At 39.3% G+C, this 11953-nt stretch overlaps 1 pseudogene; it reads left to right on the top strand.

The window, feature by feature from the left end:
* Positions 1–400: 400 nt before the first annotated feature.
* Positions 401–1209, top strand: LOC104984241 (annotated as a pseudogene).
* The last annotated feature ends 10744 nt before the right edge of the window (positions 1210–11953 follow it).

Here is an 11953-nt window from a genome sequence, read left to right as displayed (position 1 = left end):
CAGTCAGGGACCCACACTGTTTAGTGAGCTCCTCTCAGCCTGGCCATTCTGGGTGTGACCTTTCACTAGGTCCCTGGCATAAGGCAGCATGTCGTCTCCTGGAGCAAAGCCAGAATGTAAGATGAAAAGCCACATGCGGAGGATGACGCAAGGGAAATAATCATGACTTTCATACTGAGAGCCAGAAAGAAATTTGAGGTCTTAGGCACACTGGTACCTAAGCCTGGGGGTTTTACTCAGCATAAAATTCCCTTAACATTTTATTTTGTAGGGCTTCCAGCCACAGAACAGTAGGTATACTAGCAGTGGAACTTTGGGTGTGCCACTCTGCACTACCCAGAGAGGGGTCCAGATGGTGCTGTCCTGGGTTTCCATAATAACTAAAAGGGAAACATTCACAATGTCCAGAGCCCTTGATGTCCTACAGATGAAGGGGGAGGATGTCCTCAAATTCCAAGCAGCAGGAACCCACTTAGGTGGCACCAACCGTGACTTCCAAATGGAACAGTGCATCTGCTAAAGGAAAAGAGATGGTGTCTACATTCTAGATCTGAAGGGGGCCTGGGAGAAGCTTCTGCAGATGGCTTGTGCCATCTTGTTTAAAAACCAGCTGACCAGTGTCACATCCTTCAGGAACACAGGCCAGAGGGCTGTGCTGAAGTTTGCTGCTGCCACTGCAGCCACCCCCCCTGCTGCCTGCTTCACTCCCAGAACCTTCACTAACCAGATCCAGGCCGCGTTCAGGGAGCCAAGGCTTCTGGTGGTCACCGATCCCAGGGCTGACAACCAGCCTCTCATGGAAGTGTTGTGTGTTAACCCACCGACTACTGTGCCCTGTACACAGATTCTCCTCTGTGCCTTGTGGACACTGACATCCTTGCAGCAAGAAGGAAGCTCACTCAGTGGGTCTGAGGAGATGGATGCTGCCCAGTAAGTTCTGCATGCACATGGTACCATCCTGGGTGTACACCTGTTGGAGGTCACGCCTCACCTCTGCTTCTACAGAGGGGCTGGAGAGATGGAAAAGAATGAGCAGGATGTGCTGAGAAGGCCACAAGGAGGAATGTCAGGGTGAATGGACCACTCCAGTTCCCACCTTCACCTGAGGTTGCAGACGGGTCTGAAGGCACAGGCACCAGTGTGCCTGCCCAGCGGGTCCTGCAGAAGACAGGAGACCTCAGCCACCACTGTGGACTGGTCTGCAGCTCCCACTGCTCAGGTGACTGAACGGGTAGGAACAACCACTGAGTGGTCCTCAGCTGCCCTTCTCCAGGCTCTTATGCAGAAAAGAAATAAGGTGGATAGAAAATAAACAGCAGTTTCTTTCAAAACAAGACAAAACAATGTTGGTTGTAATGTGTTTATATTAGGCATCTAAAGGGCCCATTTAGTCCAGCAAACATTGTTTTAGTTCCTACTATGCGAAGGTAATGCTAAATGCTAAGAGCACAAATACGAATACAGTGACACATATCATAAGCTTTGGGACATTCTGTAGCAATGTTTTACGGAGAACAAATATTTTTAAAATCGCTGCCATGCCTTACATATATTACTTCAGGTAAGTCTCAAAAGCCTCTATAAGATTGATATGATTACTCGTTTTTTCAAGTGAAGAGGTTGAAGTTCAAAGTGATTAAACAACCTGCTTGTTTGTACAACTGGTAATTACCACAACCCAGATCCAAATCCAGGCCTACCTAAATCCAAAATGTGTGTCCTCAGCAGGCTTCTCGCTTCCCCCGTCCCTTCCAAATACAACAGCAAGACAATATACTCAAAGATTAGCCCCCTGAATAATATCAGATATCTTCAGGGCCTGTAACAGCATGGCCTTTCACAGACTGAAGTAACACAAACAATACCCAATCACATATATTTGATCTCCAGCGTCACAATTATCCTGTAAGACAAGTCCTGTTAATATTATAATGCCCATTTGACAAATAAAGAAACTAAGTCTCAGGGAAATTAATTGAGTTGGTCAAAAACCATACGACTACTAAAGGAAAGAATCAGTGTTGGAACCCAACGCTGACTTTAACTTCTAAGTCAGTACTCTTTCAACTAACCACTCTGCCTTGAAAAACAAAGATTCTGAAATCAGAGTAAACTTTGGATTTAATATTAGACCCAATCCTCTTTGGGAAGGGTGGGAGGACTTTCTTACTTGATTACCTAGCAGAAAGCAATGGGTCTGGAAGCAGAAAACCACTAAGACATGCCTAAGAAATAATGAACAAACCAGATTCCAAGATAAAAGGAAAGCTCCACAAGTATCAGGAGAGTACCAAAGACCCCCTGTAAATCAGATATGGACTAACACTGCTGAGAGTAGGGAGAAGCACAGACAATTGGAGCTGGAAAAAAAATCTGATTTTGAATCCTAACTTTGTTGCTTACTATTTATGTAATTTTAAGCAAGTTATTTCAACCTCTTTGGACTTCATTACTGTTTTTATATCTGCCAAAGTAGATTATTGAATTTGCAAAGGTGAAGTGCTTTGCAAAAAGAATCAACAGTTTTAAGAAACTGCAAGTGCTGGGACCTGAACTAGAGTTGGAAGTTGTGAGGAGATTGGGAAAAGATTACATACAAAACCCCCTTAACACTAACAAGAACCATGAGATCATTTTTAATAGTATCTCTTTTTACAGAGAAGGAAACTGAGGTCTGGAAAAGTGAAGTACTTTGGCCAAGGTCACACAGCCAGTAAGTGCTGGAGCTATAACTTGAAACCAGGAGCCTGACTCTAGAGACCACACTTTTGCTCTCTGCACTGGGGTGCTCTGAAAAGCCAGGGAATAGCAGCAGGAGCAGGACAGGAACACTTATGGAAGCTGGCACTCAAATTAAAGCTAAGAAGCCTGGAGAAAAATGACTAGCCCAGAGCTGCTGCTGCTGCTGCTGTTGCTGCTGCTAAGCCTAGAGCTGCTGCTGCTGCTGCTAAGTTGCTTCAGTCGTGTCCGACTCTGTGCAACCCCATAGACAGCAGCCCACCAGGCTCCCGCGTCCCTGGGATTTTCCAGGCAAGAACACTGGAGTGGGTTGCCATTTCCTTCTCCAATGCATGAAAGTGAAAAGTGAAAGTGAAGCCGCTCAGTCGTGTCCGACTCTTAGCGACCCCATGGACTGCAGCCCACCAGGCTTCTCCATCCATGGGATTTTCCAGGCAAGAGTACTGGAGTGGGGTGCCAATTCCTTCTCCAAGCCTAGAGCAATGAGGGTCAAATAAAGCACTGGGCAACAAACAAGTAAAGAGGCAGCAACTTGAGGTTACAAATATCACTGAATAAGGCAAAACAAGTGGTCAGAGGACTCAATTGATAAGAAACAGAAGACTCCAAGGGAAAAATAGAAAAGACAGAAAAAGAAAAATACTAATAGACAAATATGCAGATCTCATTAGCCAATTGTTAATAGGAAAGGAATTATAATTGGGAACAGGGATGTGCTACATACTTCTTTTATTACCGAGGAGCAATGCTGCTTCTGCAGCTTTAAAACTAATAAAACTAAAAGCACTAACATGTACGATAAAACAAAAAATATCACTGGATCTAGATAGAAGAACAGGGTAGAGAGGTCAAAAAGCAAACAATCAGCTTGGCACAGCAGAGAATGCAAACAAAGTGCACCTAACTGGATCAGAAGCCAGGGAGACACAGACTAGAATGGCAGAGCTGGAAGGGAGGGCTCTGAGACTATAGCTAGCTTCCACCCCTCCTTCATTTTTTAAGTGCGGGAAACTGAGGCCCAGAGTGGAAAGTGTCAGGGTCACATCATTCATTGCAGCACAGCACAGACACAAACTTGGCCCCAAGCTATAGGCAGTTCAGATTCTACAGATTCATACAAAAGACAGGCTGAGATGGAGGAAGAGGTGCCAAAGAGAACACATTTCCTGACAACAGTCACTAAAAAAACAAGTCTAGATATAGGGCAAATAATCATATGCCTTTATGGGTGTGCAGAATCCCTGTGGTCTTCTTTGTAGAACAAGGGAATCTTTGGGGGAAAGTGGAAGGATGCCTGCGCAGAGAAATCAAGATTTTGTGAACAAGCAATCGGAGCCAATGATGCAAAGGGACTATCTTTTCTGTAATAAATATCCATGAGACTTCAGGTGAGTCATTTAATCTCCCTCAACCTCAGTTTCTCCATCATTTGGATTATCTCGCCAAACAAGGCTGTTGTTACAGAATCAGGATTTCTCAATGTATTTGACAAAATTCTCGAGGACAGGGTTCTGGAAGTTACATTAATACCTGTGTTTTGGAAACACTGCATTCTCTGTCTGCCACCTTGGAGACTCAAGGTGCACATGAAATAAGCATTTCCTCCCTGGTAAAGTAAAAAGGTAATAATGTTTTCCTAGAATAGCTGAAAGCATTGAGATAATGCATGTTAGGCATCTAGTTCCATATCCACGAGCGTGCTCAGTTGCCTCAGTCATGTCTGACTCTTTGCAACCCTATGGACTGTAGCCTGCCACGCTCCTCTGTCTATGGGATTCTCCAGGCAAGAGTATTGGAGTGAGTTGCCATGCCCTCCTCCAGGGAATCTTCCCAACCCAGGGAACGAACCCGCACCTCTTATGTCTTCTGCATTGGCAGGAGGAATCTTTGCCACTAGCAGCCCTGGGAAGCCCTACCATACCTGACACATCACCAGTACTCAATAAAAGAGAATTATTAATATTACTGTAATTTTTTACTGTATTAAGGCTAGGAAAAACAGGTATAAACATCCAATAGGACTCTTTTATGTTGTCAGCAACCAAAAACTCAACTCAAACCAGATTGAGCAAAAAGTAGAATTAGCTCACACAACTGAAAAATCCATATTAGCCCACACAACTGAAAAAACTTCTCCGGCTTTCATCTAAACTTGATCCAGAGGCACCCATCATTTGCCTCCCACTCTCAGCCTTACTCCCCTCCACATTATGTGCCACAAGGAGGCAATGTGCCATTCAGCAACGCCATGCCTACAATTCTCCCAGGTTTTGGTCCAGCGGAAAAAATATCAGCTCTTCCTGGTGACTCCCATCTGAGTTTGGGACTTTGGAACAATGTCAAAGCATCTTAGGAGTAATGAGTAAGTGAAATATATCATACTGTACATATTATATATACTGGAAAAACAATGTTATTAGGAATGGCAACTGTGTGAGGTGATGAATGTGTTGTTTACCTCAATTGTGGGAAGAATTTCAGAATGTATATGTATATCAAATCATTTTATGTTGTACAGTTTAAATATATACAATTTCTCATAAAACTGGGAGAAAATAAAACACTAAAATAAACAATGTTATTAGAAGGATTTAAATACTCTAGCCAGGACTGAGTCACAAGATCTATTCCAGGTGAAGCCCTACCAACTACAATGGAAAGAAATGGTTCTCTAAAGGACATCTGGGTAGAGTTCAGAAAAAGGAAGAGCAAAAATCCAAATATCTATTAGAAGATAAAATCTTCGTAACAAACTAATAGCAAAACAGCAAATAAAAAAGCAGACATTTTCATATATTATTGAGAGGGCAATTTGGCAAATGCACATTCTTTTTGCCCAACTCCATTCCTAGAAGTTTATCTTGTACATAAATCACACCAGTGTGCAAGGATTTAATTTAAAGGGTGATCATTGAAGCAACAGTTGTAACACAGCAAAACACTGTCCATTAATATGAAAGTTGTTAGATTATTATATTCATAGAGAAATATTACAGTTATGTTTTAATAAGGTAGATATATATGTTCTGATATGGAAATAAGTCTATGATATGCTGTAAAGGGAACAAATTGCAAAAAAATAGATAAATTTGGTCCTGCTTATGTAGATACATGGGGCTTCCCAGGTGGCTCAGTGGTGAAGAATCTGTCTGTCAAGCAGAAGGTGCAGGTTCGATCCTTGGTTGGAAAGATCCCCTGAAGAAGGAGATGGCAACCCACTCCAATATTCTTGCCTAGAGAATCCCATGGACAGAGGAGCCTGACGGGCTGCAATCCATGGGGTCACAAAGAGAGTCAGACACGACTGAGCAAGTAAACAGCACATGTAGATATGTAAAAAATATATGGAAGAATATCCAAAAAATGAGTAATACTTATTGCTGGGGAAGAAGTACTAGAGAGTTAGAAAGAAGAAGGAAGAAGACATTTACTTTTCACTTTGTATCCTGTGGGATTTTAATTTGTTTACCTAAATACACATGATTTTTATTGCTTTAAAAAGTCTAAAAAACACCTGTTTATGTGACTATTAGCATGACTTGTAGTTTGCAGCACTGACTCTACAGGAACAAAAATGTTTGCTTTATATGTGCTGAAGGAATTTATTAAATTACTAAAAAGATTTGTAAATGGAATTTCACCATGAGACTCTACATACTTCTAAAAAATTTACAAGTCTTCTTGTTAAGAAGCAGTATAATACTGTCATGCTATTCTAGCAAATTATCTGGGCTACTGAATCAACTTGGTTCATTTATTTACTTTGTTTATCGGTCAGACCAGCCCATTACAGGATTTTGCCACTATAAATTGGCCCCTGGACTGACTCGTTCAGGCAGGAAGAAACTCCATCAAACCCAATAATTAATCGGGCAGTCCTCCTCCATATGTCGTGATGACTATTCATTAAAGCAATGCATATGGCTCTTACCTACATGTGCTAGCTTTTTGCTTTTAGTCATGGTTCAACAAATTTATGAACCTTAGATCCAATGGAACAAAGTAAAATTAGTACAGAAAATATTATAATTAGGTTGACAGTTTAAAATCAGAAAAGAAAAACTGAAATTGAGAATAGATGTTGCCATTAAAAGTAGAACTCATGACACAGGAAACACCTTTTGATGGCCTTCTATGTGCAAGGTACAAGGCTAAACTCTAGGAACACAAAGAGATATATATGACATTGTGCATGCCCACAGTCTTCCTATTTGTTTGAAGAGATAGCACATGTATTGAAAGGAAGCTAAGTAACTATATAAGGTTATCACGGGCCAATGCCTATATTTCTATTCATCAAGATTCCCATTTAAGATGCATAAAGCATCTTAGAAGTAATGAGTAAGTGAAATACATCATACTGTATATATTATATATACTGGAAGAACTATTGCTAAATTTACAGTGTTGTTATGGACTGAATATTTATGTTCCCCCCAAATTTGTATGTTCAAATCCTAACACCTAGTGTAATGGTGTTGGGAGATGAGGCCTTTGGGAGGTAACAGGTCTTGAGGGTGGAGCACTCATGAATAGGACTAGTTCCCTTATAAGAAAACACATGAGAGCTTATTCCTTCTCTCTGCTCTTCCCTCCACGTGAGGATACAGTGAAAGCACCAGTCTGCAACCCAGAAGAGGGCCCTTACCAGATTCTAACCATGTTGGCATCCTGATCTCAGACGTCAAGCCTCCAAAACTGAGAAATTTCTGTTGCTTATTAGCCATTCAATCTACCTTGTTATTGCATCCCAAACTTATGTAAGTGTATAGCAGTTAGCCATATCACTTTATAGAATAAGAAATGAATATTACCAAATTGAATTGACAATGCTTTGGTAACTTAAGTATTAATAATATAATTTCTATATGATTAGTTTTAAAATATACACCAGAAGTACAACCAAAATAATGATTTTGAATTATCACTGTGAGTGACATAAGATATGACAATAATCATAATTACAATCATAGCTAACATTTGCCTGGTATTTATTGTGTGCAAGGTACTATTCTAAGTTACATATAAATATATATTTCATCCTCACAACAATTTTATGATGCAAGTAATTTCTCATCCCTATTTTATAGATGGGCTTTATATACTTTACATCTGGACTTTCCAGGTGGCTCAGTGATGAAGAATCTACCTGCCAATGCAGGAAATGCGAGTTCAATCCCTGGGTCTGAAAGATCCCCTGGAGAAGGAAATGGCAACCTACTCCAGTATTCTTGCCTGCATAATGCAATGGACAGAAGAGCCTGGTGGGCTATAGTCCATAGGATTGCAAAGAGTTGGACATGACTGAGCACGCGTGTGCACACACACACACACACACACTTTACAGAAAAACTGAGGCGCTGAGAAATTAAGTAATTTGCTCAAGGTAAGCATCAGGGCCAGACTTCAAAACTAGGCAGGCTGACTCCAGAGTCTATACCCAAAAACACTATGATGAATGAACAACATGCATTCTCTGAATAATCATTTTGTTCACAATTTTTAAGAGAAAATAGAAGGCGAAGAATAGTAAAGATATGATTTCTTTATTTTGGAATTCTGCACTTCCTTTGAAGCCTCAAACCATGCCTTGCACATAATAGGCAATTGATAAATACCTGTCTTACAAACGGTTGAGCTCTTGGGATCCGTATTCCCACCCGCCTTCAAAAGCCCTGACCGTGTGACTTTTCCCTAGTAGTCTAGTAGAGAGGGCGGCTCTCCTCTCAGGGTTCCACACAAGAAGCAGAAAGAGTGTCTGAGAGAAAGTGTGTAACAGAGCAGAACACAGTCTGAGAACCAGCCCTGACCCTTTTTAGTTATATAACCTTGGATAAGTTGGTCCACTCCTCTTGGAAATGAATGCTCACATTTTCAAATGAAAGAGTTGGATCAGATGATTTTCAAACCGTGCTTAGAAGGAAGGAAGAAGGGGAAGCATGTGAACAGGTGCGACCTCTTTGGCTTCAAGGAGAGTAGCTCCCCTTAAACCTGTTTTACATATTAAGTATATGAGATTTTGTTGAAATAATGGAACTCGAGGCTTTACAAAGTTCGAAGACCACTGGATTTGATCAAACTCTTAAGTACTGTCTCATTTCAAATACTCTGTCCCTCTTGACTGCACAGGCACACTCCAATATGTCAGACTATTTGTTCTGACCTGTTCAAAAGACATTTTAACTGAATCTTAGAATTCTTTCCATCATTACAATTCTGGATCTATTCTTTCAGAAGAGAAATTGATTTTTTCCCTCCACCCACATTTATCAGTCCATTTTGGGGAGCTCTTCTTGCCACATCTTAAATAAGTAAATAGGATAACTGTGGTAATTGCCTGACCTGCAAAAAGTATAGAACTTCAAGGTTAATGTTCTTGGCACAAGATTTTCGCTACAAACAGCAGAATTCCTCTAACCCTTTGCTGAGGCATCGGTTCAATAATAAGAGAAAATCATGCTATGTACTGAATTACTCAAAAGAGAATTATCAGAGAGTTGATGGTCTAACCATGGCTAAACTATACTCCAAAAAGAACTAGTCTTACAGAATTTCAGGAAGGACCTTCACTAGAGACATAGCAGAAGATACAAATATTTAACAACAATAACAATAACTATAAAACAAACTATAAATCCAAGAATTGGTACAATCCTACCCCAAATGTTGTGCTAATTGCTTACGTTTAATTTTATAATTTAGCACTTCCTTCCATATGAATGAAAATAATTGTTACCATTAAGCCTATTCATTCTCTGAAATTCCTTTAGTCAGTTTTCATTAAGGACTGTCAAACACATACATCATTTAGGGACTTTTAAATCTAAATTTTATTGAAGATATATTACATATGGTTTAATATTTCAGTTCAGTGATGGCCATCAGCAATAAGCATTACTCCAAGAGTGGGATTAATTAAATATTCTAGCAAACACAGTGATCCAAATAGCAAAGAAAAATTCTGGGCACTGAGCCCAGATTCCCCACCCTCTCTTATGGTGTATCTCATGTCTCTCTCAGATAAACAAGACAATCAACAAATCTTTCATCACTATTATTGAATTTGTAGATGTGCAATAAATGATCAAATTCCTCTTCCAGGTTGCCTATTAATTTTTTTAAGCAGGAAAAGTTGCACACGAACTGCTCTATAAAAAGGTATTTTCAAAACTGAGGAGAAATATAGTTGTCAGAAATGAAATATAACTCTCCATGATGACCAGCAGTTTTCTTCTAACCTGAGTTTACCACTCCTCCAATGACTGGTGGGAAATGCTGCTATTCTATAATTATGAATCTGTTTTTGTTATGCTAAAGATATTTCAACTTTGTATATTATAGAGAATATGAATCACAGCTCCACAGAAACCAAGAAATTCAGAGCAAACTCATGGTTTGGTCCCTCAGGGATTACTGGTTTTGTATTCATCAGTTAAGGCTGATAATAGTCCAATTTTGAATCTCAACTTTACATCTGAACTACTTGGTGTTCCTATGTTAATCTATTTTAACACTGAGGTGGTAGGAGGAGCTTCAGGAAGAATATTTATAAAGGGGCTTATTCATCAAACTTTTCTGGTTCCTCTTCTTCATTTCCTCTCAGCTCCCAGCAGCAGCTACTTAGTAACAAAATGGGAGCATCTAGCCCAGTCAAACATGACCTAACAACATTTCCTGTCATCACCAAATCTGCATTTTGGGAGTGCCATGTACCTTAAATCTTCTATCAAAGCACTCTCTCAGTTCAATGAGGAAGCTGTTAAGAAGGCAAAATCTTTGAAGCTACAGCAGCTAATGAAACAAAAATATCTTTCCAGTAAATTTGTCAGGTGGTTATGGTCTTAAGTCACTTCTGTGGACTTCAGAATCTTCACCTTTAAAATGAGGATAATATTTCTCCAGGTTGTTGTGAGACTAGAATAACATGTAATGTACTTTGTACAGAGTACTCCATAAATGGTAGCTAGCTTTATTATTATTATTATCATTGTTAGAAATATAATAGAGGAAACAATCACTTAGAGAAAGGAACCAGCCCAAGAACATTCAGTGAATAGACTTCACTGAGTACCTGAATAGAGCTGTGAATATAAAAATGTGTAAGGTCCAATCTCTGCCTTCTGTCTAGGAACTCACACTCAGTAAGAAAGCAAACAAATTCTATTACCAAATGCTCTCTTCACTCCATTTTGATGCAAATCTAGAAAGAAAGGGGTAAACTCAGACCCACATCAACTATTTCTTAGGTGAAAATCCTTCTTAAGTGGTCAGCTTTTTTCACTATGGCTAAGGATACTCCAACTCAGTGTGCCCTCTCCAACCTGCCTCCCCTCCGTAATCAAGAAATCCTTATTTACACACTACTATATATAAAGTTGATAACGAATATACTTATTAGATAACTAATAAGTATAGCAAAGGGAACTCTACTCAGTACACTGGAATGACCTTCATGGGGAAAGAATCAAAAAAACAAAAAGTGGATAAACGTACATGCATAACGGATTCACTTTGCTGTTCAGCTGAAACTGGTACAACATTGTAAATCAACTATATTCCAATTTAAAAAAACACAAACAAAGAAAGAAAACAATTTCAACTCCCCTCATTTTAGAGGTAAGAAAGGAAAAAAAGTTCCCTTTCTCTAATCTTTTCCTAAGTACTCTGTAATAGACTATTAGCACAGTCTTTTAATACAGCACAATGGTAAAACAAGGTTTTAAAGCAATTCTTTAAAGATATTCTTAATGTTTTGTATAGCTATATTTTTGCTCATTAAGTGTAGAAAACTTAAAAATTACTGATAAGCCATAAAGTTAACATATTTTAGATGTATCTTTAAAGAGATAAATGACCACTCCTTTTTAAAGTATCAAAAAGGGGATAGAAAAACTCAGAAGAAATTACAATGTATCTTAATTGCTACATTTTATTTCTGATTTCCCATTTATTATTAAATATGTAACAGGACAAAATAAAGTCACAAAACAAAGAAGAAACTATTAAGAAATCCTTAACAGTGGTATTTTCCTCCTTTGAATGGAGAATTCACACTATTACTTTGGTATATTGCTGTACTGTTAACTAAAAACACTTTAACCTATGCTAACAAAACTCATCTAACTAGCTAACTTAATCTTCCCCAAATCACTAAAATCATTTTAGAGAGGAGGAAATTGAGACACAGCTATCATAATCTAGATTAGAACAAAAT

The sequence above is a fragment of the Bison bison genome, unplaced genomic scaffold (genome assembly GCF_000754665.1).
Source record: "Bison bison bison isolate TAMUID 2011002044 unplaced genomic scaffold, Bison_UMD1.0 scf7180017863957, whole genome shotgun sequence".
Taxonomy (NCBI): domain Eukaryota; kingdom Metazoa; phylum Chordata; class Mammalia; order Artiodactyla; family Bovidae; genus Bison; species Bison bison.
Note: the sequence above shows the minus strand (reverse complement) of the source record. Positions and strands in the feature narration are given on the sequence as shown.